The sequence below is a fragment of the Thunnus albacares genome, chromosome 3 (genome assembly GCF_914725855.1).
Source record: "Thunnus albacares chromosome 3, fThuAlb1.1, whole genome shotgun sequence".
Taxonomy (NCBI): Eukaryota; Metazoa; Chordata; class Actinopteri; order Scombriformes; family Scombridae; genus Thunnus; species Thunnus albacares.
This window is the reverse complement of record NC_058108.1, coordinates 21190500-21218395: the sequence shown is the minus strand read 5'-3', so window position 1 is coordinate 21218395 and position 27896 is coordinate 21190500. Positions and strand designations below refer to the sequence as shown.

The following is a 27896-nucleotide window of genomic DNA, read 5'->3' as shown; positions in this document are numbered from 1 at the left end:
ATTTGTTTATATCTTGGAATCGACTGTTTACTACAAATGGGTAGATATGACACCTTAAACCCCAAAGCAAGAACAAACCTTCAGATATGTGTCCCTACAGACAGATGTCATACTTTATGAAGTAATCTCTTGTGCAGTCAAACAAGGTTGAATGATATACTGTGTTTATAAACATCACAAATTCACAATTGAGGGAAAGGCGATAGGTGTTTGATTAAGTGTGACGATTTGGCACCAACTCTATAAACCCAACTGGTCCCAGGAGAACATTAAAAAGGCTTACATAAAAAGAGGTCACTGGTGTAATCTGAGGAATTGACAGCTTTATTAAAACCACGATGTAATAAGGCCAGGACTTGTCCATGCTAGATTTACAGGGTAGTTTTAATAAGCAGCTTCCTGGCTGTAGATACTCTCTGTCCGACACAAATATGAATTACTTGGTATAAAGTAAGGAGTTTCTTGTCTTCAATAAGGTCAGCAAATATGGAGACATTACTTTTGTGGCATTTTTTCGTTTGGGTTGACATTTTCCCACCAAAAAATAGGGCATATTCTTGAACTTGAAGACATAGAAGTTGCTTAGGTTTTTAGAAATCAGTGGTTTGTGTTTCTTGACCCTGCACCTTTTCACTTTGCTTTAATGATCTTGTATACAACTTAAATTATTAAACACATTTTCTAAACATTTTATTTATTGAAAGAGGTAAGAAAACTAGGAGAGTTCTCTGCTCTCTGAAATTAATCTTGATCTTCCAGCCACAGGAGTAAAATGTCAGACTTATTTTGTCAAATATTCTGACCTTGAATCTTCAGACATCTGTTACTTCAGTAAAGTTGATCTACAGATTAAAATAATATTGCTTATAACTTTTCAAATCATATTATTACCACTACTAACCCTCCCCCTTTATTAGTTTTTAATAGTTTGCCATTTATTTATTATTTATAGATACAAAGGAAAACTTTTCAAAATGTATTGATATCTTATATTTTATGTTTATATAAAGTACATATTGTACAGTGTTACATATAGGCTGGCTCTAACCAAACATAAATTTGTCATCACGATAATAACTGAAACTATGGTCATTGCAAAATGGTTGTGTGCACTGCTTTCAGTAGTCCACTGCTATGAAGCTCATGTTCTCTGAGCTAACACTGTCATACTCAGGCTCCAACTTTTCTTCTAAATGATCTGATTGATGACTTTGCACAAAATATAATCTTTATTACATGTTGCTTCAGGTACATCTTCATTTTCAGAGTTAAGATGGATTTATGCTTGGCGCAAGGAATCAATGAGTCCCACCATAAATACCTATGGCATAGGTTTTGATTTGATTTCTAGTCCAGTGTTCACTCATTATATGCACCTCCACAACACTTAGTGTATGTAAGTGATCAGGCCATATCATGAGTTAATTACAGTATATTCTAGTATATATATTTATTATAGATTGACATGGACTATGCATGTACCTATGTACCTGTGTGACTGGAGTTACATCCAGGAGAATTCTTCCTTGCAGTACTTGCGTTTGCATTCATTCATTCACTGTGATAGGCAGCAGTGATCGCGGTGTATCGGTGTGAAGGTTTGTAGGGAGATCTTGTTACTGAAAAGGAACTTAAAAAAGTCCTTGACATTGTCTTCAATATCAACAATCTCCACCGGCATCAGAAACTTGTCTCGTCTCCTTGTGGTATCTCCAGAGATACTGAAACTCTGATGTGTAGCGCACATCAGCAACGGTGTAGCTTCAGTGGCTATGTGCGTAGGCTCCGAGGGTACGCCGCAATCCCTTAACATGCGACTACAAATCAAACTTAACTGTCATTGTAACCCTCCAGTATCAAAGAAAGTACCACTCTTCAGTGAATGCACCATCATGTTACTATGACAGTATGCTACATAACCAAACGTCCTCATCCTTGTGCCTGCAGCTATTCATAGTATCAGTAAAACAGAATGAGGCCAAACAGAAAAACACATTATCTGCTACCTGCATAGCACATTTAAATGCCTTTTTAATTATTTTTTTAAAGACAAACAAAAAAAAAAACAACACATTTCAACAAATTTGACAAATTGACACTAGAAAATCATTTAAAACAAATTGTTTGAGGAATAGCAGGGACTTGAAGGCTTAACTGAAGAGAAGGCATGAATTAGACGGGGTGTAGCAATATAGTCCTGAGTCTCTAAAGACAAGGTTGATAGGTAACATTATTGGTGCTTGGAAGTGGAACAGTCTTTAAAGTCTAATTGAAAAGTCTGACATAACATTTAATCACACATTCTTCTATATCTAATTAATTCTCCACCTCTCTTATACCACTGTGGAAAGTACCAGAAAAGTGATTCTCCCTGTCATGTGGATCATGAACTTCAGAGTGTAAATCTGGGAGACATGTTTTACTGAGACATTCTCTTCAACGTGTTTATTGTAGTTTTAGAGCCATCGTTTTTTTAATCTCACAAAGCAGGGAATTCTTGTTGAGGATCTGAACCCTGTTTGTACCCTATAAATTGAACTGGGAAAGAGTTGAAAGGAAGTGCAGGATGATATGATAGCCTTCATATCCCTAGGGAAATCAAACCAGCCTGGTGTGTCGGCCATTGTGAGAGCAGCGTGCCCTAGTCCACTACAAACACAGGAAAACCGAGCTTTTACTTTGTGCAAGGTCTTTTTCATGTGCCTCCAGCAGAACTAAAGATAGAAAAAAAACCTTGAATCATGTGTGAGAGAAATGCAGCATGCATTATGTATGATGGTTGTTTTCTGAACCATTTTGTTTCAAGGATTAAGGCAAACTTCAAAGATACATTTCCCCCCCTTTCCCTTTTCTAAACAACAAAAAATGAAATGTTCAATGCTTGTCTAAATGGTCCAGTTTTTAAATTACACAGACATTTCATAATATCATCGACAAAAGTGAGGCTGTGGATCAGTCACAGCCCAAACATTAAACGTTTTCACAGTTCTTTTTCCTAGATGTCTACTGAGTGAGTCTGATTTACACCATAGAGAATACTTTATTGTGGTTGGTTGCTACAGATCTCTTCTGGCTCATGTAGAGAATTACAGCAGCAGGGAAGATGGTGATTAATCATCTGATGTTATCAGCCACTCCCTAATGAAAACAAGCTACATCTTCTCTTGATCATTTCGCTCATTTCAGTCCGCCTCCGTCTCTCTGGGAGTATTGATATTTTGCCGTCAATTGTAGCAGTAAAATAAGCCCCCGTGTCTGATTCAGCAATTTTTCCTCATAAATATCAGTGATCAATGACCATCAGAGCAACCAGGCTGTTGCTGTTGGACATTAACGCCGTCACTGAGAAATATCAGCATTCACTGAAATGATGACAGGGTGTAATCCTTAAATGGACAGCATGGATGGGGTGTTATGTTTATATCCATTTCCCTGTATCAAAATATTTTTGATTTGCATTATTTTCAGACATTTTAGCTTTATATAATAGACATTTTCTGTGTTTTGGACATCATTGTAATGGATGTCCTCTACTAAAATAAAAGATCAAAAACTTAATGGATTTGTGGCTGGAATCAGATTGCCGGGTACGCTGGAAGATGGCTTGGCCTCCTTCCAGTGATCTGTTTTGTCATTCGTTTGTCCCTAAAGCACCACTTATTGGTTTCCGACAAAATACACGATGCATCTACCTACAACACCGTATTCCAGTATTTTCAAAATTATACTCGGTATGGTTTGTTTGTTGTACAACTTGTTTGGACAGTTTTCAGATTTTCAACTAAACTTTGTAAGTGATACACAAAACTGACTTTTTGCGTCAGGTGTCATGACTTACAGTGCACATAAATGATACACTAGTGTTTGTCTAATTTATCAAATGTGATAATAACATCTGTTCTCATCTGTCTCTTCTATAAACTGCTACACTCATTACATAGGTATTAATATTTGATACTATTCTACAAATCCTGAGGCATGCTGTGGTTTAGGCTGATGAATATTCAGTGACTAATTACACATGATTGTTAAGGCTCTTCATTACTGTGTGTGGCAAAAGTTCACCACAGCAGTGCAGTCACAACATAGAGTGAGCCCAAGATGCGGAGATGTGAAAATGCCTCGAGAAGAAGTAAATGAAAGGCTTTCGTCACTTTACATTTGACCCTGATCGTCTCTTTTTAGTAAGGATTAATTTTAGTCTAGCACCTGTAATAAATCATGATTAGAGTTGACCTAATCTTTCCCTGTTTCCAATTTAATGTGTGTAATGTCTGATGAGGGGCCGAAATTAGCTATCTAAGTCAATTTAAGTTACATCTTCTTAGAAACTTAATAACAGTGGATTAAATCACACTGGATTGAAAAATGGTTCCACCTGGTTTCTAATAACACAGATCCAATACAGAACCTAAGTTTGGCTGGGTAGCACCATGTTTTATTGCTGCAGGTGTCAGGTCTTTGTGTTAACAGGGGGCTTTCCACAATGATATGGAGTAGCCAGCCAGTGGGAATAAGTAGCCATCTAGGGGAGTTCGGGGGCATATCCCCCCAGAGAAAGATTATGGCCATAAAAGCCCAAATTTGGTGGCATCTGGCACATTCTAATGCCACTATTCTATTATATACACTGATCTTAATTATTGCATATTTTTAAAGAATTTGCACACCCGACTGTAAATGTAGTGAATTATTGTAAAGGAGAATCAGGCTTCTTGTGCGATTGAGCCCACACAGTCTGTAAATAGCTATTAACATTTAAAACCATGCTTATTCCTGACAGATCAGAACTTTTATAATTAAGAATCATTAGACCTAATTGCTATTTTTTATTTATTTATTGACACTTTCACTGTAAGGTTTATCAAGACATGCCACAATGATGATAAATGTACTGTTTTACTACAAACATAAATGCACTCTTATTCAACAAAAATAAACAAGGTTATTTTAAGGGGTGACATGTTTTTAATCCCATGTCTCATCTAGCCTATGTATTGGTTTTAAATTAAATTATTTTTAAAATAAACCTATACCAAAAATAATTCAACAAAACATGTGAATCACTTGACTGAAATCATTTGAATCTACTGAATCAGTTCAACTCCTGGTCATCTTCATCTTCAGTATCATCCTGAGTCTGAGGCTGAGGCATAGCCTACATTTTCCTCATATGACGTAGGCCTGTTACTTTGACAACGTTGTCTGTTTTAGTGTGTTTGCAATGCGTCTTAGAGATGGCTCTGTTGTAAAAAGTGAAATGTAAATAAAGATAATTCATTCATTAAGCCTATTAACGTCTGTGTGGCGTATATGGAAAATGCAGCACTTTCAGTGGGCTTTTTAATACTCACAATCATCAACTTGCTGCCACCAGTATTTTCTGGTGTTTTCCAAACTAGTCTGTCTGTGCAATCAGTGCAATTCCTAATGTATTTTGTCATCAATTATTTTGCTAATATTTGTCAAACACTTAAGATGACTCTCTGCTCTCTACTCTGCAGGACACAACCTTTCAGCTGAGTGCGCACACACACATTCATATAGAGCATGTGGGGGCGGGACTGATACACACAGATAGGCACGTTTCTCTATTATAATGCTTGCATTGTTTTGAAGCGGAGGCTAGTGGTTGTAAATGTACACACATAGCAAATTGCAGCTTGTAAATCAAAACTATTTTATTGGAATCAAACATTAATATAATAAAGTAGTTGGCTGGACTTAAATGAGTAGTCTGCTGTTTTGGTCGGCAGCTAGTGCTTATGGAAAGCTGTGAATTATTATGTATAATACCTGAGCTGCTATGAGAGTCACCGTCAGCTCTGATCACATTGTAATGTGTGTCATAATTACTCACAAGTAAAAAAATATGTTTTTTGGGGGCAGAGTGTGAACTGTGGAGCACAGGGACAAATTACATGTATTGCTAGTCTTTTTGACGGCAGCTGCTTGCTAATTGATGGAGTATCATGCTGCTGTGTCAGTGTTCTCTCTATTTTGGTCTGTTCAGGTCGACTGCATTTTGAATCATGTTTAATTATCCTCGGGGTATATTTGAATGGGGTCTGACTGTCCACAGGTCGCTTTCTGATTCGGTTTCTTTTTTTAGAAAAAAATCATTTATGCACATGGGTTTTGGATAGGTTTTTCCATTTCAGATCAGGACCAAAATTTTGGACACATTAACATAATAATAGTGTACCAGTGACACAAAATCCTGTTCTCATAGGCCAGAATTTCTTTGCCAACCTGTAAACATTCTTCAGAGCCTTTTTAATAGAGCTCTTTTTGTCAACAAATTCTGGTTATCTGCCTCTAAATCTTGGTGAGCCGGCATGTCTGCTATCAGACTCACTACACCACTGAAAAAATTAATACATAAGTTAAAAAATAGTAAAAAATTACACCGCAATGTACATTCCTGCCATTCCTAGACAGGTGTCCATTAGGTGACAGCTCACCATCCTTTACCTGTTCACTGCTGCCCTTGAAACAACTATTTCCAGGGTCAAGAATGAACATACACGGTATGAGTGAGTAGTTTTTGCTTTATTGTTTGTGGACTATGGTTGAGACCGCCACTAACCTTGGAAAAAGCTTGGCAGTAATACTATTGGAATTACATTTACATAAATTAATTAAAACAGAAACCTGTTGCATGATGTGTCTTGGAATCTGTACCAAGTTACCATTAACATGCAGCATTGGTGTCACTGTAAATTTATTCTCAGACAAATAAGTCAATAATACTTTTCAAGAACTGAATGTCCTCAGTGTTATTTCACCCACCTATAATAAAATGGCATAGGTTATGGGTTTTGCCCTAAGAATTGGTGAGAAACAATGTTTCACTGAAATTGAGATAGATTTTAAGCCCAATTTTTGTTGCAAAATCAATTTCAGCTGTGTCTGCAGACCATTTGTTTTTTACGTCACTCTTCTTGGGCCACCTTTTCGCTTTGACGAATTGCTCTGTATGGTTTGAGCAAGTCCTTTGCGAGCTCACATTTTGTGCTTGTGCCCCGAATTAGTCTGACATTTCATGCTTGAATGCCTTCATGACATTTAGTTTAAGGAAATATCATGGTCTGCTGAACTGTCCAGGACTAACCACAAACACAGATGAATATGGAGTACACTGAAGTCCTGCACTGGGATACTTTAGATTTAAACAGCATATTACTGTTCATATAAAAAGATATTTCGATTTTGAAAACTTTTTTTCATGTTATCGCTGCAGTTTTTCAGTTTGATTAGTCTTTTCATTTGGCATGGTCAAAAAACAGTCTTTGATTTTCCTCGAGAGGAAACAAAATGACAAGTCTGTCACTGGGAATATTTCCCTGAAGCATTTCTATATGATTGCTTTTCTGGGTTATTTATTTTCTGGTCATACAGAAAAATTTAATATGTTGAAATGATGAGCAGGTTTCTTGATTGCTTTGAGATTGAAGAGGTAATTGTCTTTTTAAAAATTTTTTTTTTTTTTCCTCTTATTGATTCAATCCACATAACTGATTAAAATGAGAGCAAAATTTCAAAACCCAAATGACAACACAGACTGCAGAGGAGCCACCTTGACGAGATTCCATTAAAAACAGGACAAATCACCTCTGCAGATGTTCTACTAAAATGTATTTACATTTCTTTCTCAATAGACTTCCATATACTTGGGGCAACAGCTAAATGCAAAGCTCCATTCGCACAAGATTAATATTTCAAGAGTAGGTGGGTAATAAAATATTTTTCTCCTCTCTTGTAATAAAAGTCGTCGTTCCGGATGGCATTTTAGCCGCAAGCAACTTACAGTGGCTGATTCTGTAATAGACAATGATTTATGTCTCTCTCTGCGTGTCGATTAGGCGATGCTCTTACAGGAAACAAAGGGCTAGTATCTAGAGTACAGCAGTGGTATATACTTGTAGTTCACTATGCATAAAACAGTTCTGTGGTATAAAAGGTGGACCAGTAAGAATCAGACAGAATCACCTGGAGCACAGCATTGCACAGCCCACTTGAATATCTTTACCTATTCCTGGATAGTGTAACTGAGGTTAACAAGTGATATATCATGTTAGCAAAATCCTTTTCTACATCCTTCATGTATAAAAACTTTTACGTTAGATGCAAAGTGTGTCTCCGGACAGAACTTAAATTATGAGAGAACCAACAAGTTTGCTAAAAAGAAGTAGATAATTAGGGGTGAAATTATTACTTGGGGTGTGGTCACACTGCGCTTCCTTGGGTCCTGAGCAATACACCTGCCATGACATAGTTGTGTCCTTTAGCAATGCTAGAGTCTATGCATCATTTGGGTGCAAAAGCCCACACGAACATTTTATGGCCTCAATGGAGTCAAAGCCCCATGCAATGTGTGTGAATAAGCCCCAGATTTTACATACCTCAACAGTGCAACTTGAGGTGATGTTATTCCCTGGAGCAGACAGGCGCACTGCATCCGGAGTACATGGAGTATCACCAACATGGGAGACACAAACACAACACTGTTTGATCTCCTCCAGGTGTGGCCATAAAATCAAAGCACAGCCAACCCTCTGGCATGTTCACAACCCCATCAGCAAAACATCTGAAATGTGAATCACCAACAACCAACACAAACTACATAAAGGAGAAGACAAATTAAACATCATGTCACTAAGTTGGCCAATTACTGTTATCAAACTAACTGATTACACTACATTTGTTATCTGGCAAACAACCAACACACTCTTGCCAGGACTTGCACCTGGAATCTTCCACCCAGTGGATGAATGTGTTACTATTACCCCATAAGAGTCGGTGTTTATTGTTTTTTTTTTGTTTGTTTTTTTTAGAACACAAATGCAGCAATTAAAAACTTAATTTTATATACAATATACAACTATATGAAAACTATATACATAACTATTTACACATAATGTTAAAGGGCTCCATGTAACAGGGTGTCTACAGGTAGCAGCAAGTTAAATTTAAGACTTTCTAAGACATTTTAATGCCACAGTTTAACAAAATGTAGGGACAGCTTTGCAATAAAAAATAAGCACAGAATGTCAAAATATAGGCATATTAGAACTTCAGGAGGATTAGTTGCGTCCAGGTTTCTTCTGTCAATGATTTAATCCTGTTTATGCGGACTGTAAATCATAACCAGCAGCAATAGAACCCCAGGAGGATCAGTTTAGTCCGGGTTTCTTCTGTCAATGATTTAGTCCCGTTTATGCGGACTGTAAATCATAACCAGCAGCAACCGAACTTCAGGAGGATCAGGTGAGTCCAGGTTTTGTCTGTCAATGATTCAGTCCTGTTTATATTTACTCTAAATTTGCATACCTTTATCTTATCAGCACCTCTTCATAAACAACATTGCTGAGAAAGTGGCGCTTCCTCTTTGTCTCTTCATCTTTAGCAAGAATGCAAAGCCTTCTTGATCTGCCAACCCTGCTGGCCACCACATAGAACTGACCATGGCTGAAGAAGTCTCTTGTGCACAAGACCCCAACATGGTGTAGCGACTGCCCATGAGACTTATTCATGGTCATGGCAAAGCAGAGTCTCACTGGAAACTGCTGATGCCATAGAGTTAATGGGAAGATGTTGTCAGATGGGCTCAGGGTGATGCGTGGAATGAGGGGTGTGCATCCAGTGTTGACACCAACCACAAATTTTGCATCCAAGAGATGGGCAAGGATCTGATTGACCTTGACCCATTGCAGTGTCCATTGTTCTGGTCAAAGTTTTGAAGTAGCATGATCGTCATTCCCACCTTTAAGAGTGATACAATGGGGAGGTATACCGGACAGACAGAGGGTATGTATAAATTCCGCTGTGTCCACACTGCTGCAAACATACTCCTCTCCTGGAAACATCTTTGTCATGTACTCGTTCACCTTGACCAACCTCGTTGGTCGGGCACAGTATGACGCACTCACATAGCCACTTGGGGTTGGCAATGATGGTCTGGATATCCTCATATACCCAACTGACAATGTCCTTGAGTCTTTGTTGAGCTCAACAGCAAATTCACCCTTCTCTGGAGTCACAGCAATCTTTCCCTCAGCAAGGTCCAGCAGGAATTTGGCAAAATCTGCTTCATCTTGTTGCTCTCCAGCAGCCTGAGTGATCCTCATGTTTTCAGACGACGAATCTCGACATTCCTCCACAAGTATGAGCTCTTCTAGCACCTTCCTACTATCTCTTTGCAGCTACCATGTGGAATGACAGTAAGGATCTGCCTCCAGTCACCGCTGAATACCATCATGATGCCACCAAATGGCTTCTCTGCACCCTGTGGCCAAAAACAAATACCAAATACCAAAAACAAAATCTTTTCGTACAACATTATGTACCACATTGATAAATTTAAAATATTGGAAGATACTAACATGCTTTGATAATGTTATTTTATGGAAATTTTGATATTGCCTCATCTGTAAGATTGTATTCAACATAATACCTTATTATCTCAATGAAATGGACTGAAACAAATATATATGACACAAATGGCAATTTATTGTTTTGGCTTGTAAAAAATATGCTCGGCCAGTGGATTTTTTTCATCTACCAGTCCCCTTGGCAGGTGAAAGGTCAAAAAGTTAATTTCAGACACTGATGTTAGCCCAAGCATGTGGTACAGTAGGATGTGGAGATAGTATAGCTCGGTAGTATGAGGGTTGAAGGCAATCATGGGGAGTCGTCCAACCGTGTCAGCCATCCGGTCATCCTGAGAACTCAGTCTTCCGCAACTGAAATCTCTTCTGCATGTAGGTGAAGTATTGAAACACACATCTGAATACACAACATTCTGCATGTCTGGATGTAGAGACATGGCATCAAAAAAGGCCAGAGTGTGGTGGCAGGGGTGCCTGAGTCCAGCAAGTTCTGGTCATCGCCTTTGTCATTGGAACATGATCACCTGAACACAAATACAGCAAACACAGCAATTAAAAACTTAATTATATACAATAACTATATGAAACCTAGCTATATACATAATGATTTACTTGATGTTAAAAGGCTCCATGTAACAGGGTGTGTACAGGTAGCAGCAAGTTAAATGGAAGACTTTATTATTGCCAGAGTTTAATAAAATTTAAGGCCAACTTTTAAATGAACAAATAATCACCAAATGTGAAAATATAGGCTTAAGCATTTATAATAAGAACATAAGCATATTGTCAGTTCAAAATGATCAGTATCAGTGGTAGAAGGTGATCACCTGCTCATCCTTCAGATGAATTGCCAGCATCTCCACTGATGGCTGCTTGCATTGAATGGGGAAACTGTAGATGCGCCAGTATCCCTCAGATGCAGTGATGTACCGCCCTAGTTCTTATTGTGTCACCTCATCAATACACAACGCCTCTGAAGTCTCCTCATTTAGCTCGTCCAGTCTGACCAGACACTGACCTGGTCCCTTTTCAAGGTATTTTGTACAGGTACTTCACATGGTTGACAGCACACACAATCTCAAGGTTGATGTGAGCATCATACCAGATTAGAATATATGGATTGTAAGGCGCAACCAGTGCATTGTTGACTGATACGTTGACGCTGCCTCTGATGGCCGTAATAATGGGAGCACCAGATGCTGCTTCTGCCTGTGTCCTGTAGAGAGGATAGAAGTTGTAATAGAAGCTTGTCTTGTCTAGGAGGACTTTAGGATAGTCCTTTGTACACTTCTGGTCTACCATGCAGTGACTGGCATTGTTCTATTCCCCATACGGACCGTGAATCACGTGTGATGTGGAGATGCAATGTAGTTCCAGATTTCTGTCTTTTGTTAGGAATCTGGGAGAGACCACGCAATCAATATTGGCTGAGATCCTGGGTTTGTCGTGAGGCACCATGGTCAGGAGCATGTGCATATGTGGAAGATGGCACTTTTGCGTTTCCTTCACCATCATGTAGGCATCCACGTGCCCCAAGATGTCATGCTTGAGGAGGCCTGTGAGGAGTGCTTCCACCTTCATGTGGAACACTCGAGCGATGATGTCTGGTCTCTGATTGGCTGGCTGACCTTCAAAAGCAATCCTGTGATTTCCGGCCACTTGGGGTTGCTGGTGAAGGTCAAGAAAAAGTCGGGTTTTCCCTTGATTCAGACCAGTGCCATCACATCCTGGAACTCCTTGGCATACCACTGTGGTGATTCATAAATTGACAACGGCAGGATGGTCAGGCATCCAGGTATCACCTCAGCGTCACTGTTCAGGGCATCAACAATGACCTTGTACTTTTCAGCCTTGATGGACCTCTGGTTGTGGTGGATCCAGTTAAGGTGGTGTGACTCAATTTTTACCATCACATCACATATGTACTGCAGTCAGTTTCCCACCACAGAGCAGTAGATTGAAGTGATTAGCAGGGTTGCACACTTGAAGATGGTAGTGGTAGAAGGATGTTGGTCCTTCCAGCTCAGTGTCATACCCCTGGGAACTGCAAGACAACAGAAGTACATATGATAATGAGTCATATGCTGGATGCATGACGTTGATTGTCTGAAGTTGTCCTCCCCTGAGGTGAAGAGTGACAGCCAGCTTTCCAAACTGCTCTGTTGTCGTTGCTCCTGGAGCAATGACAGCCACGTCACTATCTTTTGATGGAAGGTTCAAGGTGCCACAATGAAGGTCTTGGTGCTGCGTGCGAGCTGTAAGGACAATTTTGAGCTCACTGGCACTGTCATTCTGGGCCACATACTCAATGGTTGACTTGAACTGCTGCACATACGGGTTGCACTCATGAATGGCCTCTTATGCTTTCAGCAAAAAAATTTAATTCAGACTGCTGTTCGAGATGTGGGCGTGACAATAATGCAGCTCATGGTTAGGATTGGGGAAGTCGATTTGGGAAAAGAGTGGGGCATGACCCTGAACACCCCCCAAGTCATACACTGGGGAAATACACTCTTTCTCACAGGAAAAAACACCAGAGGTGGAGTTTACCATAAGGCAAGGTACGCAACTGCGTGGGGCCCCCAACTAAAAGGGCCCCAAACAGCTATAGATCTATTATGATGTTTACATAAGAAAAAATATTGAATTATGTTACTATTCTAACTGATTGTACCTCAAAATAATTTACAAAAGCCCCCCAAAGCACTTCAAAAATATGCAACTCAAACTATGTGCTACTTACTTACTGTGTACTTCTACTTCAGTGGAAAACATTGTACTACTACATTTACCTGACAGATAAATGTTACTGGTTACATTGCAGATTCAGATTTTACTCACAATATTATGTTATTTTATATTAGAATTAAAAGCTCCACCTTAAACAGACATTAAGTAAATGCAGGACTTTTACTTTTACTGTGCGATATTAATAACTTTGCTATTAATACTTAATAGTTTTACTTCAGAAAAAAAAGTTTTGAATACTTCTTCTACCACTACCAATACCAACATTCCCAGTTAGAGAAAGGGTGAAAAGTAAAGCAAGACGGCGTTGCCTGGGACTCCCAAATCACTAAATCTACCCCTGAAAAACACACCTAAATCACAGCTACTCACAGTCATAAACACCGGTGAAATGCTCTTTTTTTCATTGGGGATCATGCAGTTATAAAGTAAAGCATGGATTCAATTATTTATTATTAGTGTTATAAGTTAGTATGGCAAACTTAACCAATTTGAGTTGCAATGGCGGAGAAGTGCTGTTCCTGTAGGCTATCTGCTCGTGCTCATCAACTCCAGGGAAGTGAAGAAGAGTTTGGTTGTAACATTAGTATATACAGCATCCAGCAGCAAAAGTGAACTGCAGTCAATGAGCTGTGGCCTGTTAAGTTCGCTGCGGACACAGGTAAAGACATGCTCGACTAAGTCTGCAGAGCCATGAAGCCCCGCCCCCTGCTGCTGCACAGAGCACTGTTCACTTGTTTATCCATAATGTATTAATACTGAGCGTGTCACGTGTCAAAATAGCACCAAATTTGACACTGTCAAATGTGAAGTAGATCAGATGAATGATTCTCAAGATAAGCGAAGGACACACATACATACAGACAGAGAGTCCTTACCCTATAGTTAGGTTTATGTGGAAAAATGGAAAATGTTTGTTTTAATGTAGTGTGAATGATTACTTGAAAGGTCAAAGTTATTCATTTTAACTTTCTGACAGCTGCCGCATCATTCTTAGTCTGCACCTCTTCCATAAATGTAATCCACAGAACAAAGAGCCCTTAATTGTGCATTATGAGTGAGTTTATGTTATGTAATGTACTTTCCACAACCAATGATGCCTGTGGTTACAGGTCTACAGTTCACCCAGATGACAGAAGATGGCAATTAAGAGCCACAGTTACCAGCACCGAGCAAGAGGGGTCATAACAGCAGCGTGGGCTTGTCATGTGTACCGGAGCCTTGGGGGAGTTTTAGTGGTTTATTGGCAAAGCGCTATAGGGGAACACAGTGTCAGAGGCTAAGGAGGATAAGTGAGGTTGATGCAGTGCACAGCTTGGATTTTTTTTCCTCCTCCTCCCTTTTGCATGTGATGCCTTTGTGGTGACTAAATGGCTCCGACACCAGAGGTTAAGGTGGCAATTAAAAAGTGTCAAGGAAGTTCCTTTTGTGTTAATACACGCCTCCCTTTCACCTCCCTCTGTCACTTGATATTGAGTGTCTTTTTAGACCTGGCCTCTTTGTCACCATACATAGTCGTATAACACACTTCATTAATGCTAATTTCAATGTATGGTGTTGTTCTCTCTCTCTCTCTCTCTCTCTCTCTCTCTCTCTCTCTCTCTCTCTCTGTGGCTTTTCCCCTACAAAAACAACAGATCTGTATAGCAGCAGCCCTTATAGCATGATCACATGTGGGCTTCAAGTGGTGAAAGATAAATAACTAATTAACTAATGGCGCAATTAAGCCAGGGAATGGCTGAAAACAAACATAACTGCACCACTTGCATTTGTTTCCTGTGGCATAGAGAAAGAAACAGTGACGCTAAATGCAAACAGCTTTTTAAAATATTGACTGTAATGTCTTGTTTTTCCTGGTGATATCTTTCTTGAAGTTAAGAATTATGGCTTAAAGCATTTTTGGCTTCTTCAGTGAGTCAAAAAACTGGAGGGCTGGTCCTCTTACAACTTTAGCATTCTCAAATCAGTCCCACCAAATGTATTATTCATGAAAGAGTTTGTCATTGTTTATAAGTGTGTATGTCCCACTGTGTGAATACATCTTTTTGAATGCAAATTTGTGGAGCTACTGGGACAATAGAAAGTTTTACTGTGTTTGAGGGGGAAAAAAGTTAAAAAGATGGTATAATCAAGGCAGTAAGTTCTCCTGTTGTCAAAATCAAACACATTTGCATTTGGATTTGTCTAACAATTGAACGCACTGTCGAGTACTCATATGATAAATCCAAATGTTTGTTTTCCTCTTTATGTGACATTTTGGTCATATGAGATTGGCACCACGCATCGTCCCCCTAACCTGAATTCTTATTGTTTCTTTCACTATAGGGACCTGTGTTTGACCTGTTTTCCAAAACTGATGCGTGTTGAACCTTTTGCGCCAAACCTGATGACCTGTGATACTGACGTTTGCACAAGTTGTGGACACAAGACACAGGTAAGGGCATCACTTAAATATATGTTGTTGTTGTCTATACTACACTTACACCTACTATACATGCTGTGGCACTCACATAATTCTTATTATTTATTTTTTTTTAATATGCACTTTTAAACTACAAGAGCAATACAGAAGCCAAACTTAAACCAGTTTAACAAGTGTGTTTGGATTATTTCCATAAAAAAGACCTGTGTTTATTTCCCTGATAATGAAGAGTAGGCTTGGAGGCTCTTGACCAAAATTAGTTTTATGAAACAGTTCATTTTGTAAAATAATGTTTCATGCAGGCCCACATACGGCCCTAACAACAACACTATAATAGTCCACTACAAATAAATCATTTAATTATCATCTGTTATGCACAAGAACATAACATTTGTTATATAAACCACTTCAGAACAAAAACTTTAAATTGACAAAGTTGCAGCCTTGCATATGTGATGTTTAAAGTCATCAGCAGCAGTCATGTGCCTCAGGTGTGTTTTGATCTGTCCGAAAGCTACTGAATCAAGGTTCAAGACTACAATGATAGTACCCAAAATTAATTTAGTTCCAAAGTTAGTTCCTAAAATTGTATTTCTGTTCAAAGATCTGACTTAGGTGGGTCATCTAAGTTGGTTTCTGGACACAGAATAAGCCTGCTATACCAACATTTGATCTGAGTGTAAAAGAACCCGCAAAAACATAGGATCCTTTATTAAAATGTTCAGTTTCTGGTGCAGGTGAAAGGCTGAATTAATAGAGTGAGAGGAGTGTTACTTATTAACTGTGGTTTGAAGGTGTGAGAAAACCAATCATGCCACTGGCTACTGTAAATCCTGTTTTGCTGTGAACTGCCAAATGACATGTTGTGTGCGTGCTACTTACAATGCTGTGTTGTAGTGTTCACAGTTTGATGTATTACAGCATGTCTACAGGTAATTAATTAATGAGTTGTGTGTGTGTGCGTGTGTGTGTGTGTGTGTGTGTGTGTGTGTGTGTGTGTGTTGTAAGTAAAATTGAAAAACCAGTACACATACAGCTTTTACTTAATCACCCATTGCAACTAAAAGTGGTTCACTTCTGTGGAACCATCAAAATATAAAACACCATCTAAAACATGAAATATTAAAAAAGCATGATACAAAGTTTTGGGGTTATTTGTTTTTTTTTACTTAAAGTTGTTTAATGTCAGGCTGCAACTAACAAAAATGTCGATCACTGTTTCCCAAAGCTCAAGATGCAACCTAAAATGTCTTGTTTTGTCTCGACCAACAGACCGTAACCCAAAGATATTCAGTTTACTATCATAAAGGACTAAAATATTCACATTTTAGAGGCAGGAACCAGACAAGACATTCAGCAGAGGAGACAAAATGATTCATTGATTATATAAATTGTTGGCAATTGTTGGCATTTTCTTTCAATTGACTAATTGGTTAATCATCTAATCTTTGCAGCTCTAGACTAATGTTTCTGCCCTAAAAAAATCCCATTTGCTGTCATAATAAAGTTTTGGTAGCATGTGTTTAAAATTAGAATATTTGTCTACTTAAATCCCTGAGGGCAGCAGAGGAGTTTATTAAATTCTTCCATGCTGTTATACTCTATGAATTGTATTTGCCCAAATCATTCTGGATTCATTTTTAAGGCTCACTTCATTGTTAGTCATTTTCATTTTTTATTTCATTACCATTACTGCTTTGAGCAGGTATCTTTCAGAGAATTGTGGCACTCTGATATTCAAATATCCCAGGGCATTATTTAATTGGAATTCACCAATTCTGTGTTCTTGAGACAAATATGCTACGGGTTTTTGTCACAGCATATTTCTTCAAAGAATGTTTTTAATGTGGTCATCTGAAAATGGAAAACTATTGGTTTGTTCTTCCTCTATTCAACATATAACATTCTTACCCAATTTAACAGTTCTATCACTTATTGTACCACCGACTAAATAGACCGAAGGTTGTTTATTTAGTTTAGACTAACGCAGACTGAATGTTTGACATAGACAGAGTGTCAGAGAGGAGGCACTAACTGTCACTAAAGCTCAAATTTAATGCACACTTTATGGCTGACTGGAGGAAGTGTTCTGTGTGTTATACTTTATACTGTTTATACTGAAAGACAAAGTGTATGATAACACTTGGAAATAAGGTCAATCACCTCTTAAATATATCTTGAAGAGATATTGTTAAATGGACTGAAAACAAAGTCACTTCAAACACCAAAATGTCACTAGTGTCCTCCAAGCTTTTCCTGTTTAAAGCTGTGCTACTTTACTAAAATTAATTACCTTGAAGCTGATGGGATGTTCCACGAAACAGCTGTTGCGGAGTGACCTTTGACTGTTAGTGATGTAACATGGTCATAAAAACGAAGCCCTCTCTTGTTTTAAGTGCAGCTTTATCACCCAGGTAGTGATACAACTGCAGATATGGATATCTTTTTATTACATCCTTCTGAAATCCATCTGATCCTGAGCACTTTATACTGTAGACGTCAGTCCTTGTTAAGAATTGTGTTACTTTTTTCATGGCCAGGCTTCTTTTTCATTATGAATTCATCTGCCTATTATTTTCTCAATGAACTGAGTTATTGTTTGGTCTATTTAATGTCAGAAAACACTGAAAAAAAATGTCCTTGCCATTTCCCCAAGATGTCCAAAATGAGGCCTTCAAATTGCTTGTTTTGTCTGACCAACAGTCCAAAACCCAAAGATATTCAGTTTACAAAGATATAAAGAAGAAGCTGCAACCAAAGAATTCATGCTGAAAACATGATGTCAAAGCATTAAGCGATTTCAAAAATAGTTGCAGAATAATTTTCTCAGTTAACTAATCATTTCAGCACTATTTACTATGATATATATATGTTACATCAAGTCTCTTTCTTTCTCTTTTAGATTTTTTTTTAGATTTTGTTTGCAGATACAGAGAAATATCAGTCATCAGGAATTATTTATTTCCCTTTCCCTTTTGTATACAAAGACCTCCAAATGTCAAGGGCAAAATTTTTTGTCAGTTTGCGCTCAAGTTGGTAATTTGTTTCCTCTAATGAGTAATTGCTTAATTTGCTTCCTTAAATTAATTTAAGCTCTTGAATTATTAAATTATGCACTCAAATCATTCCATCCAGTTGCTCCAATCAGTCTAATGGCTTTAACTTGAGTATTGTGACAGCAGTTGTTGTGGCTACCTGGGAATCGAGACTGTTAGTCGCAGGCTAGCAGACATGTTTTACTGTTGAGATTCCCTCAAATTACTGAATCCATTCCCTAAAACTGAAATTGTGACGTCATGTTATTCATTCCATTTGTCTTTGTTTGCTTAACGCTCTCTTTCATACAGTTTTAATGCTACATTGGATGTTGTTCTTCTGCTGGTCAATTTTGGCTGCACACGTGGAATCAAACAGTGAAAGTTATCAGGTCATGGACAATCTAAACTGTACTCTTGGGTTGAATAGTTTTATTTTTATTGGGATATGTGGATATATCGCTGGTTTTGTCTGTTAAACACCAAATTGTTTTATCTGTTATTATCTGTAATAATCAATATTTTCATATTGACAATGGATAAAATGACTACGAATACTGTGAAAGAGGTCACTCGTGGTGAAAAACCCACAGTTCCTCTCAGGTCTATGGATCATTTTAGCATCTTACAACTCATTATTTTGCACACAGTTATTGTTCATAAAGATGAACTAATCCTTTGTTTTTCCCATTTGCTCTTACATCGATTTCTTATCTATATGCATATATTACAGAAAAGTTCAAACTCTGTATCTGCAGACTTACATTATATATGTACTTTTAAATTGCCAGGATAATAATTGGAACATCAAATATATACTGTCTCTATTTTCCCCCAGCCTGAGTGGCATTATGGCACAAGTTCCCAGTTAATTTCCACAGCTGGTAATGTAGCAGTTTCAGTGTAATGAACAGATGTTCGTGCAGAGCAGCGATATTTACCATTCTGCTGCAGCGTCTCTATCAGCCGTCGGGCTCTGGAATCCATGGATGTGCTTAAGCACAGCGTGAGTGTGTTGATATTGGTAATATCTCATCACTTCTCCTCTATAGATGTGCGGCAAAATCTCTCCTTCCCCTGATGACTTCAACTGTTGCTTACATAAGCTGCTTCATCCTGCCCAATCTCCAAAACAACATCCAGACACAACGTGCTGCAGATCAATGAACATTGCCAGAAGCTATTCACATAGCAGGACAAAAACATAAAAAACAAACTAACTCTGCAGGAAGAAAAAAAAAATATCTGCAGAGAGTTTAGATGCGAGCCAGTAAGATTTTATAACAAAGACCTGTGGATACGACGGACATGCCTCATGTTATGCCAGATAATATGTGACGATATCCACACACACATTGCATTTCTCTCGTGCTGCTTGTGTGTGTGATTCAAGTGATGCTTCTGTTCTGTTGTCTTTGTATTTGGCATTGTATCGTCTAACTGTTTGGCTGGAGGACTATGAGTCACTGAAATCACCAGATTGTAAATTGATTATTAACCCTGAAAAGCACATTGGAATCTGGCAGTTGATCTCAGTGTTTGTGTTATTTATTTGTGTGTTTGCTGTAGTTAGTTTAGTTTATCAGTTTAGTTAATTTCTCACTGCATTATACATGTTGATAGGAAGGAGGAGCTTGAAAAAGCTGGAATGAACAACGACAGGGGGACAGACAGAAGAGAAGTTATGAATGTTCTCTTATTCAATTTTTAAATAAACAATCATCATCTGACTCTGCATTTCTATGGAGAGTTTTAGCTTCTATCAGTTTATTATATTGGTTTCATGACCCGCAACTTGTCAAAAACTAAATTCTCTGTTTTCAGCTCCTTCAATGTGAATATTTTCTGGTTTTATTAGTCTTCTATGATAGTAAATTGAATATCTTTGTGGACTATTTGTCAGGACAAAAGAAAACATTTTAGGTTGCATCATGGGCTTTGGGAAATGGAGATCAACATTTTTCACCATTTTTTGACATTCTGTAGACCAAACAACTAATTGATTAATCGAGAAAATAATCAACAGATTAATTGATAATGAAAATAATAGTAAATAAACATTAAATTGTTATTCCCTGCTTCTCTCTTTTTTCAGTTTTTGCAGTTCAAACTCTATTTTCATTTGCAAGAAAACGGTAGATCTGGTACAGAATTAGATGCAGCTATTGCATGGTTCTTTTACCGTTCATTAGGGGTTAATATTAGTGGTGTAACAGAACGTAGTTGATCTGTGTGCATGCATGTTTACACGCAGGTATGTTTACACGCAATTTAATGTGCTGCAGCTGAGCAGCTAATTAGTTGTCTAGCTGCTAACTGATGTTAGTGGTGCACTTTTCCCTGGTGAATGTTTGTTTGGTGGCTCGTTCGACAAGTTAAGCTGCAGAACAAGATGTGTGTTCATGTTTGTAAGTTGTGGACACAGGCTGTTGTTTCTTTCACTACCATGTTTAAAGAAAGAAGGTATCATGGCTCATATTGCAATTTAATTTAATGGAGTATTGAATAATTTATATATTTTAGTTTATATTTAGCTTTTATTTAAACATTGGACATCTTGAATGTTGTTTTCATTTAAGACCATGGGCAAAAGTTCCTCGCTTTAAGTGTTTTACAGAATAAATGGAAAGCAAAGTTATTTTTGTCTCTTTTTTTTTTTTTGCTGATCTGAAAAATGACCCAATTGGTGGTTCAAAACTGTGATATGATCCTAACCGTGAATTTTGTGATCCGTTGCACCCGTAGTATATGTCCTACACTGTAGATTTGTCCCTTTTTTTAAACTAAAAGCCACACAGAATTTGGTGTGTCCCTGACACTGGATATAGTATTAATCTGTATGCTTCAGAGCTTGAGTACAGCCTGACCCCCAAGTTTACTGTGCACAGCTCCGGTGGGAAAGAGACCTACCTTTTGACCCAAGTACACATCCCTCAAGTCATCTTATAATGTAGTCATCTGCCCTGCTGTTTGATGGGCAGTTACCTTGCGGGCTGTGAATCCTTATAGGATGCTAATTAACTGGAATGACAAGATAATTATGTGCTGCTGAATGGACCCATATCAGACTTTTTAATTGATTTAGCAATGCAGAGGAAAAAAAACCCCACAATATTCAATCAAATGTCATCACTCTGCTGAATCTGCTCAGCCATAAGAAATCCAAAACTGAACTGGATTATTGCACTCTCCCTTGGTTTTTATCATTTAACTGATAAACATGGTTGTTATAAGGCAGTTATGGCAGGTCAGATATTAAGTGATTTATATACTATATAGGGCCCGTCAATTCAAAGTAAGTATTAAAGAATGAAGTAAAACAAGGACATATTAAAAAATTCAATACTCTTAATGGTGGCTTAATATGGCAGCCATAGACAGAGACAATATTGACATGCATGTCATGTTTTAAAATGCAGCACAAATAAAATATTGAACACTCTATATAAAAGCTGAACTCTGAGTAACGCATTAAAGTTGGACTACAGGGAGGACGGCTCCACATATAGAATAAGATTCAAATTTATGGTGAACTCAGTAGTTTAGTTGCAAGAATCAGAATGCATCTAACATGAAACTCATTTGAGCATCAGTGTTTTCACTCCCAATTAGTAGTTGTTTTTTTCTTTGTTTGTTTTTTAATTTCCTTTTCCACTCCTCTCAGGAGATGACTAAGGCTTATTTTTTTGTGAAGTGGGCTTTAGTCATCCTTAAGTCAACAGAATGTGTTTGTCTGTCCACCACTGGTTCATCTCCCTGGTTGCTCTAAGCAGTACAGCATGAAATGCAAGGGACATTTCCATCTTACACCTCTTCATCTGACATCAAGGATAATGGCCTCTGTCAGCCTGTTAAAGGTTGGTCCGGCAACCCCTCCGTCACGTCCTGCATCAGCCTGTATTTCCATAACCTTGTCACTTTTATTGCAGCATAAATCGGTGTAAGGTCAGCCAAGTCCTGGCAGTGTGGATAGTAACAGGGCATGAGGTTAATTAAAAGACTGTGCAGATGAACCCCTTGCACCCCCTACCCAAAACCACCACCAACACCACATACACAGACACACACACACACACACACACACACACACATGCACACAACCTTTGTCAGCCAAAGAATAAATTGCATGTGAAAAGCTTTGATGCACACCAACGCCCTGTATTGAACAGTTAAACCCAGTGCAGCATGTAGTAGATCCATGAGCAATGTGCACTCCCGCTTTCTAGGCAGTTTTGTCTGCCACTACGAGTTATGCTCACCTCCTAGTAATGGTTCCTCCAGGCTTGAAATTAGCACAATTTACCCTACTCTGTGGCACATCTTGGTGCTGAAAACCAACTGGTTGCACCACTCCCCACTCCTGATAAGCCCATACGACAGAGCAAGCCAAGGACATAAGGGAATATAAAAGTTGTCAGCTTACATGACCAAGTAGTGTTGTGTGAAATGACTTTAGCCCGACATTGTTAACGCTGAGCGGGTTGCCTCCGCCATGCTCGATAAAGGCAAATAAAAGGCCAGATAAAGCCCTGATGGAATGCAGTGTGTGTGTGGGTGTAGGGGTATAAAGTTTGCCATCTAATCCTTGGCCTCTATTATAGCCAGTGTTTAGCAACACAGACACCCTCTGCTCCATTCACCCTTGAAGACTTTCTCCTTCTCTGTGTCACTCTCATTCTCCTGTTCTATCACTCTATCGACTCCATCGCGCAGACTGATAGTACCCATACATAAAAGGTGCAAATATTGGTTCAAGAAATGCACTTTTTGAACGTTTGTTTGTCTATCCGTATTGTTGTCTTTTCATTGTTTATTGATTAGGCGTATTTTTATATTTGGAGATTGTCAGTCCAGAAAAAGAGCCTATCATTCAAAACCTGAATGTCCCAGCAGTATAAAATATGTACCATGTAACTGCAACGTCCCTGTTTTGAGCCCAACTAGGGATTTGTGTCACATGACATCCCCCTCTTTCTGCTAATGTTTAATGTTGCTCTATACTATCCAATAAAAAAGTGTCCTTCAGTGGGGTTCGCAAGGGAAGGGTGAGCAGCAGAGGTTTGAGCCAAGGCCCATCCAGCCAGCCTCAGAGGGAAGAGAGAAACCATAGACATGACAAAACCATAAGTCTATTTGATTAGGACATTCTCACTGCTACTGCTGGCCATGTGCGTGCTAATTAGCATGAGTACAATTCATTACCCAAGGAGACATGGGATTATGTCTCTGGATCACTCAGCAGCTAAAAGTTTTGACACTCTCTAATTTAACAGATGGAGAGCTCACTTAACTTTGCCAGCTCCCAATAGGCATGTGATGTTAATAAAGGGAGGGGGGAATCATGCAATTGTGTGAATGTGTGCGCATGAGAAAGAGAGAGACTGGGAGATGAGTAAAAGCAGTGTTTATGTTGGAGATACTAATTGTGTTTGATTGGATCAGCAAAAAAGCAGCTGTTTCACAGCAGTAGGAACTACAGCGGATATGGTTACATATCACATCACAAATCATCCGACATGCATACGCAAGAAGTTGAAGCAGTGTTGCGTGAGGAGTTAACATACTTGAATAAGACTAATTGCTTGTTATTCTTATTTGACTGCATTTTTCAGTATGACTAAGTAGCTTCGAGTAAAGTCTTAGGATTAGCTTGAGTGGTCATATGTTGGTTTGTTCGCGGAGCACTCACACCCTCATAAGCCAGTCTTGTGAGTTGATCACAAAAGATTTGATCCCTGTCTTAATATCTGAAATATCTGGTCTGTGATAGGCTATTATTTTAATCACCTGATCCTGTAATCATCAAACTTTTAAGAATTACACATAAGAATAGTCTAAAGAGCCATCACAAGAGTAAAAATGTTCTTTGCTGAAAGTAAAGAAAATTACACATTTATCTGCAAAAGCCTGCGATTATAATCTTTGCAAAAGTTCATTTTATCTCGTGAAATCATTCATGAATAGGGATGAAATGATTGGCAATTTTTTGAAAGGGAAACAAAAAGAAAACAAAGCTGGAGCAGGAAAGAAAGTATACTGCTGGTAGATGACGTATATCAAAGAAGTTGTATTAAGAGGAGAATTTAGTGCCACTTTAACAAGTGGGAACAATGAATATGCATGGGAGGTGATTGCGAACAACATCAACACAGCATTACACCCGTTGTTGTTGCACATAAAGAAATGAAAAGAAAGAAGAAGTGTAACGTCCTATCAAATGTTCCAGTCAAATACAAATAGTAGACTACAACTACCCTCTGCATTATATGAATTACATTTTGCGTCAGCTTTACTACCAAAGATATTGTAGAAGTTTACAACTAAAAGTGAAGGATTTTTACTTTTATCTTTCAGTTCAGTTCAAAATTTCACTTTTAGCAGTTTGATGGATACAGGCTGAGATTTTATAAGTGGAAAAGACAGAAGTGACTGTGTTTGTCTCTAGAAGAGTAATAGATCACTGGCAAGATGACGTACAGTACATTGCTATCATCTGGGTCTGCCCTTGGGGCCCATGTTCATAATACACTCATTTAGAGTCCATGTTGAAGGTCTTCACCTACCTGCAGGTATATTCTTTTTTTTTTTTTTTTTAAATATGTATTTTTTATTTTTTGAGAGCATAGCAGGAATACGAACAAACAAAAAACAAAACAAAAAAAAAATCCCACAAATGGACACAGCATATCCTTCATAATAACAATAACAACATACTTAAATTAAATAAAAGCAGTTTTTCTTTAAAAAGTACAAAATTGTAGGGGGGGGGTTATACACAGCAAGGTACTTTACAATGGACACAACACATTAGTCCTCACCCTGAAAAAGAAAATCAGCACAGGGTCCCAGATCTTATCGAACACACCTCCTCCATCTTCATTATAAAATCTCAGTCTGTGCAGACATAATATGTTTGCCATTTCTCTCAACCACAATCATATGTGGGTACAGAGTCCATTTTCCACATTTGCAAGATACACTTTTTTTGCAATCACCATTCCAAACAAAGCAACCATTTTTTCATACTTGTTGGGAAAAGATAAGGAGCTTGTTGCTCCAAGGACGGCTAATGAGCGGATAAGGTTTTCAGTGCTTCCCAAAAGCCTCCGAGAAACAATGAAAGATACCTGCAAGTGTATTCTTAACACTGACCTAGGTGTCTAGCTGAAGTTTATATCGTCCAGTCCAGATACACAATGACACCATAGTATGGTAATTTGTCTGAACAACTGAAATCTGAAATTACTTGTCTGGGACAGACCACTGTGAAAATAACAGAATATCCATCTCTTCAGTCCATTTACTGTAAGAGTAGACTGAAATCAGACAGGCAAAGAAAATGCTGTCTGACCCCATTCATATCCTTTGCTCCAAATTCCAGTTTCTGTGTTCTGCTAAAAGTTTCAATCTCCCTCAGAACAAAACTGCAGCAAACATTCATTCATACCTATAGCAGCTTCAGGAGTAATGTGAAATGAGAGGTCACAGGCTTTGTCTAATATGTTGAGAAATGGTTTCAAAGACTAATAATGGATCATGTTTTCAGTTTCTGGAGAGTAGCTGTACGGCAGACTCAGGAACACAGTTTCGTGTACAGAGCCTCATTAGCTTGTTGTGCTACATATCACAACCTCTTGATGTTGTACTGAAATTCTTTGAGAAATTAACAATGTAGGACAAAGTCAAGAGGTTTTATTATGTTCTGTAAAGGAAACCACATACCCGCGCATGCCCAGCCACACTGTTGCACTGGGTGACATGTTCCTTCACCCCGAAGAGTATAGGCACATTTATAAACGGCTCCAAAGACTAATAACAGGGATCACGTTTTCAATCTCACGAGAGTAGTTCCTTGTAAGGCGAAGGCAAAGTCAAGAGGTTGTGTTATGTCCTGTAAACGGAACCACATACCCACAAATGCACAGTGACGTGCCTGTGCGGGTATGTGGTTCCAAGTCAGGGGCAGCTGTGGTTCAGGAGGTAGAGTGGGTTGTCCACTAATCGGAAGTTAGACGGTTCGATTCCCGGCTCCTCCAGTCCGCATGTCGATGTGTCCTTGGGCAAGACACTTAACCCCTAATTGCTCCTGATGGCTGTGCCATCAGTGTGAGAATGTGTGTGAATGAGTAGATTTCCTCTGATGGGCAGGTTGGGACCTCGCATGGTAGCCCCTGTACCCATTCAGTGTATGAATGTGTGTGAATGGGTGAATGTGATTCGTAGTGTAAAAGCGCTTTGAGTGGTTGGAAGACTAGAAACGAGTATAGTCCATTTACCATTTACTAACAGCCTGTGCCGATGTATGTTGCCATACAGTAAAGTACATAATATTGTGTCATATCATGATCGGTGTGTGTGTGTTTTTTTGGTTGAAAAATAGCAAGAGAGAAATTAAAGCAGTATTATGTAACATCCCAAGCATAAACTCGACTGCTTGCTGCTCATTTAGTTTGACTGATTTTAAGGCTAACTGCATTTTGCAGGTGTGAGTACTAGTAAACCGTTACACAAACTGTTTAGGTGCTGAGATATGTGTTTGCTCATGTGTGAAGTATGTACACATATCACATATGTTCATAACCTCACAAGCCAGATGAGTCTTGTGAGTTGATCACACTGTAAAAAACCTCATCTCATGCAGACAGACTTTGCATTATGAAAGATAATAGTACACTATATTATTTTTCATTTCCAAAACATTCAGAATAATGTTTCATGTGTCCATAGTTGACCAACAATGTTTCATATCATAACACATTAGAAGTATTTACTGATGATGATTTGATGATGTTCTTAATAAAATGGATATAAATTGAGCACAGCTTCCACCAGTTATTTATCAATTATGATTCTGGGCTGCTGGCGGAAAAATAAACAGAGACATCCATAGATGATATCTGAGGCAACAGTGACAGTTTGTACATTGTGCATCCTCCATGACCAATGAAAACACAACAGTGATTACCGCCTTATACTTCAGTGCCATTTTGTTTTTCTTCCCAATACCAAGTGAACTCTCCAACTCCATTAGGGAAAACAGCAGAAACATCATCTCCTCAGATGAAAAGATATGGTTTTCCAGCTTTAAAAAAAAAACAAAAAACCTGCACTCATGCTTTTAAATTCTGAGATAACAGACGGAAGAGGACAGACAGGCCAGACATGATTCACAGTCTCACCGACTCACCAGATTCGTCTGGCAGGCAAGGCTAATATGCTCATGTACAGTGTGGGCTTCAGACAAATCCAACCATGACTAGAGGCTGTGGAGTCCATTTACAGTACTCATGCTTGGATAAA

At 38.5% G+C, this 27896-nt stretch overlaps 1 long non-coding RNA gene across 2 annotated transcripts in view; it reads left to right on the top strand.

Annotated features, from left to right (window-relative positions):
• Positions 1 to 27896, top strand: part of LOC122979465 — a 259931-nt gene that overhangs the window by 179374 nt on the left and 52661 nt on the right. For both annotated transcript variants that reach the window (XR_006402863.1, XR_006402861.1), the window contains exon 4: positions 15465 to 15573. This is a non-coding gene — a long non-coding RNA (uncharacterized LOC122979465). The remainder of the gene's footprint in view (positions 1 to 15464; positions 15574 to 27896) is intronic.